This window comes from Rhodamnia argentea, chromosome 1 (genome assembly GCF_020921035.1).
Source record: "Rhodamnia argentea isolate NSW1041297 chromosome 1, ASM2092103v1, whole genome shotgun sequence".
NCBI classification, from domain to species: domain Eukaryota; kingdom Viridiplantae; phylum Streptophyta; class Magnoliopsida; order Myrtales; family Myrtaceae; genus Rhodamnia; species Rhodamnia argentea.
In genome coordinates this window covers 10989935-10995565 of record NC_063150.1, presented here as the reverse complement: position 1 = coordinate 10995565, position 5631 = coordinate 10989935, and the positions used below count along the sequence as shown (strand labels likewise).

The 5631-nt window shown below is 37.7% G+C and overlaps 1 pseudogene; it reads left to right on the top strand.

Moving 5' to 3' along the window:
• Positions 1–2082: 2082 nt before the first annotated feature.
• Positions 2083–4719, top strand: LOC115747046 (annotated as a pseudogene).
• Positions 4720–5631: the final 912 nt, after the last annotated feature.

Sequence of the window (5631 nt, the reverse complement as noted above, 5' to 3'; positions counted from 1 at the left end):
TAGAAAACCAACATGAAATAATAGAATAAAATAAATAGTATGACAAAATAAATTGCCATTAGTTAGATAAAGAAACTGCTATCCTATATTATAGGACAACATGGCAAGATTTCTCAACAAACTTAAAATGATTGTTGCAGGCATGGAAACATTTCTCCTTTAGAAATCGACTTCTGGTCATAAGTTGATTTTTCTACTTCTATGGAGAAATAAAGTTTTTACTTTTTCAAATGGCTCCAAAACTGCTTTTGAAGTAAAAAAATGCTTAAGAAGTAGAAAAATAAAGTTATGTAATCAAACGGATTTATGCTTCAAAAGCACTTTTGGAGTAGAAATTCTACTTCGGAAGTGTTTTCATGCGCTCTCAATTCCTTGCTTTCGCTCATTATCCCTACTAAATAATGTACTTTACCAGTTCTTTTTCTTTTTTTTGGTCGGAACATACACTTTACCAGTTCAAGGAGAAAAAATGGAGAGAAAAATTAGACTTAAGAAATTTTCAAAAAAGAATGAAATATACTCCGGATATGGTTAGTGTTACCATTTGAAGTCATTCGAAGTCGTATACGATTGTCATGGATTTAGAATTCAAACTAAATTTCGTTTTGTTTGGGTTGAAAGTCATAAATACATCCATAAATTGATACAAGCAAACTATCAATTTGTGATATTCCTCGTCAAGTTAAATCTGATTTGTCATCTTGTATAGCTCTAACAACATCTGGAAAAGAGTAAATAGGATAGATATCCTCTAAATTTATAAGACATTTTACTGAACATATTTACTTTAAACTAATTTTCATATCATAATCCCAAACTCGTACATCCGTGCCACATTTCCCTAAAATGGTACATTCATGTCATATTTATCACGAATTATGAGAGTTTGAGATATTTTTTGGAGTGAATATGGTATAAGTGTACCGGCTTCGAGTAAAAGTGACATGGATGCACCAATTTGGTAGTTTTTTATGACACAAAATTAGTTTGTGGTGAATGTGGCACGTGCGCACCCGGTTTGGTTAAATATGGCACGGATGTACCGGTTTGCGAGTTTTTGTGACACAAAAATTAATTTGAGATGATGGGGCACGCATGTACTGATTTGAGGTTTTTGATGGTATTATCCTTTTTTTTTTCAACCATACAACTTAATCATCACTTAGAAGAGAGTTGGAGGGAGTTTCCTTCGGTCAGAGTTGAAGGGAAATATGGTCGCTATACAAAACTTCTATGACTACTTTGGCATTTCATTGATGCTTTATGTTCACTTTTATGGTTATTTGCTTATTTTCTGGCTAAATAAATGATTCGAGCAAGGAAGCCCAAACGCTAGTACCTATGGTGTTCCTCATCCAATCATCAAAAAACAATTCGTCCATCACTCGCGATGACCTAAATCTGGATTTTCTGCACGTTCTTCCTAGAAAACGTTCCATCAAGGAACCCTAGCATCACTTGGCTCTCGTTTAAAAGTTGATAATTCAAGTTTTCCATAGCAAAAATAATTGCTTAAATAAAAAGAATCACTTTCGACCAAAATAATAATAATAGTAATACAAAGTGCAATTATAAATATTGGACTAATTGTAGATCCGTATGGTCTAAATGCAACATTCCAAAGAGACACGGTTGATAAATTTGTCTTAGCGGTAGAGATATCACTTCAGAATGAAAAAAAGGGGAGCTTAACTAAGATAAATGATTCGATAAGTTCCTTGTAAGTAACATCTTCAACAACTCTATAAATCAATTTTTTTTTTGTATAGCCATCAAATTAGAGAATTATACAATCAGTCCTAAATCTACTGTAAATTATAATTCAGTCATAAACCTTTCGATTGAACTACCATAGACCTATATCTCCGACCAAAAAAACTATAGATGTAGTCCTAAAACCTTTGAGTAAAAATGCAATCAAGTGGCTCCCGCTCAATTTTCACATGAAGCTTGTGACATATATAGTCCATTTATTGCTAGTTATCATATGGGTCATAGCCGGCAATCTAATATTAATCCCGCCGGTTTTTTCGTTTGATTTTCGAGTTTTCTTTCCTTTTCTTTCCTTCTTTAAATGAGGAAATGGAGTTGGTAATAAAGATTTCCACGTCATTGCCATGTGAGCTATGACCAGACTAATTATCTTCGACATGGTTTCTTCCTCCTCCTCCTCCTCCTCCTCTTCTCTTCTTTTTTATGGCCACGATGATGACATGGCTTAAAATATAGAAAAGTCATAAAAAAAAGAAGGCAAAAACCAGCACACACACAGCACATGCAAATGAGGAAGAGGGGTTGATAACAGCTTTCTCTCTACGTGTGGGTAACTGTGTTGAGGTGTTTATGATTGATGACAGCTTTCTCTCTCAATAATTGCATCATACTTTTATCGTCCACGCAAAACCTGGCTCTTTTTTTTTTTTTTCCCGTCACAAGCAAAAGGAGGTCATTACAGAAAACTGAAGTTGTCGTAACCGTAAAGTACATAAGACTTTCCGCAAGAGTTGCAATAAGTCATCTGTTAGGACATACACACGAGTAAATTATATTAAAGAAATTTCACGTCAAAAAGTTAAAGTCCCGTAGAGCATTTAATACATTTATATTGACCCATAACTCATTGATTTAAGTTTTTGAATGAATATTGACTTGACTATATATGTAGATAGATTCGGACTTGAGTTTCCTTGCGTGTGAATGAGTTGTGTTAAAAAAATATGATATCGAAGAATCGAAATGATGTAGATTAGTTAATATATCCATATTAGCTCATTACTTATTTGGGCGCTCCCGTCATCAACTCCTTTGGCAATAGAAATTATATAAAGGGAGAATATAACCAAAGATCTGAAAATGCGGGCACCAGTTTCCCTATAAGAAGCATACGCTCGATAGCCTTCGCCAATACCGAGTTTGTCCCAACCACGGAGGCTTCATCACTTTACGCTTTCCTTCCTCTAACTTTCCTTCTCCTCCTCTTCCTCACTCTCAAGATCTTCTCTTCATGGTTCAAGCAACCCAACAGCCTCCCGCCGAGCACGCCTTCCGTCCCCATCCTCGGCCACCTCCACCTCATAAAACTCCCCCTTCACCGTACGCTCCACTCCCTCTCCCGATCATACGGCCCTATCTTCTCTGTCTGCTTCGGCTCCCACCGAGTAGTCGTCGTCAAGCGCGATGTCGTTCTTATAGTTGCCGAAGAATGCTATACTAAGAACGACATCGCGCTTGCCAACCACCCCTCTACTGCCGTTGGTGAGCACATTGGGTACGACAACACAATCGTGGTCTACGCCTTGTACGGCGACCACTGGTGCAATCTCCACCACGTTTGCACCCTCGAGATCTTTTCCCCGGCGCGTCTCAACTCAACTAAAGTCGATGTTCTCAGAGATGACATTCAACATCATTGTAAGCATGTTGATTGGGAAGAGGTATTAGGGGGAAGATGTTAGGATTTAGCACATAATCAAATCAAAGTAAAACGTAAAGCGAGAAAGAAAAATTGAGACACGAGATTTTATTCTAATTCACTCTTGAACTAGGGTTACATCCACCAGAGGATTTCACTATAATTAGCAATTCGCACCTCTTGTTATATTACTCAATTATAAGTGAAAAAGAATACATATAGCAGTAGCTATTTATGAGTCCAAGCTCAAATTATTAATGAAAAATTATGAGCTTAAATCGTAAAAGTTTTCTAGTGTCCAGGGGGAGTTGCCCCCTTGAGACCCTACCGGGGCGACTACCTCGGACTCCCGCCCACTTAGCGTGGAGTGAGACCCATGTGCTTTTCTGTCGTAGGGAAGTATGAACCACACTCAACAAACGTAGCAATGTCCAGGAGGCAACGTTGTTTCGTGAGATCATGTCTGAAATTCTGGAGTTCATGCTGTGTGTGTATCCAGGAGATTTCTTGAGTATTTTGAGGTTGGTCTTTAGCGATTATGAGAAGAAAGTGTCTAGGCTGAGCAAGAGATCGGACGAGTTCCTACAAAATGGCAATATCAATGCTCTCTCATCTATTACCTCACCCAAAATGATCCACCTCTTCTTTTTGACAATTTAATCATAACGTCTTTTCGTTCTATATTCCTCCATAGGTCATCCTTATAGCTGCCACCGACCCTTCTGCTCTTACAATGGAACGGGCAATGTCTCTTTTACTCAGTCGTCCACATTCTTTAAGAAGAGCCGCTCAGGAGTTGGACAGTGTAATTGGCCAAGAATGCTTGATAAAGGAGACACATTGCAAAACTTCCTTTTCTCTAGAATATTGTAACAGAAGCTCTTCGTTTGAAACCACCGGCACCACTTCTTGCTCCACACATGTCATCAGAGGATTGTACCATAGGCGGTTATGACGTACCTCGTCAAACCATAGTGCTCATCAATGTATGGAGCATTCAAAGGGATCAGCAATTGTGGGATGATCCGACCAGTTTTAAACCCGAAAGATTTGACAATGGAGAGAATCATCAATGCAAGATATTGTCATTTGGGTTTGGGAGGCGAGCCTGTCCCGGAGCAAACATGGCCCAACGAGTGGTCAATGTAGCCTTAGGATTGTTAATCCAGTGTTTTGAATGGGAAAAAAACATAAGTGAGGAACTGGCGGATAGGACTGAAGAGAAACGAATGACTATGCCTAAGGTGGTGCCATTGGAAGCCATGTGCAAAGCCCGTGAAATCATGGCGAGGATCGCTAAGAAGTGAGTGGAAGCCACAAAAAATTGATGCTAGTTCTTGTGTTGTGGGTTTGCAGATTCACCAAAAATAAATAATTAGTTGTTAAGAACGTCAAAAGTTCGTAACTAGTACCGTGGAGTAAAGCCGTCTATGATAATTGTTGACGTCTTAAAGATGAAGTTTCCTTCTCTATATTATCGGTATCTTTCTTCATTTTCGGCAATTTATCTGCGCAATTCAACGCCTTCGTAAAACCCTGGGTTATTAACATGCATCCGTCCTAATGTTTCACTACCCAAAGTTGTTCCTCATTGAGTTGAAGAACATAGAGACAATAACAAAAATGGTGGTAAAGAGAGTAGCAACACTATGGTGGATCATTTGCTTTCGTCGCAGGAGTTGAGGCCCGAGTATTAGACTGATGAGACCATCAAAGGTGGAAAATTGTCTAAAAAGTTCTAAACATACTACACCTTTGCCGATTCAGTTCTAAACCTTTTGATTTTGTCAATTGAGTCCTAAATCTTTTCACTTTTTTTCAATTAAGTTGAATGAAATCGCTAATGTGGACATCGACCATCCTATGCCATGGCCAAGACTGATGTTGACATTTTCTTATAAAATATTATTTTCTTTTTATTTTTTCATTTTATTTTTTATATAACTATGGGACGACCGACGTCCACGTCTTCGATTTTCGGCTAAAATTGACTAGATGGACTCAACTGGCATAACATGAAAAATTTTAGAACTCAACCGACAAAAAATTAAAAGGTTTATGATTAAATTGACAAAAGTATAATAAATTCAAGACTTTTTAAACAATCTCCATTTTCATTGAACCTGGTCATTACAAGTATAAACCCGGTACAACATAAAATGAGTTTCTACTTTTTTTGTTATACAGATTGTAAGCTGTAAATTACTCAAATGGAGCTA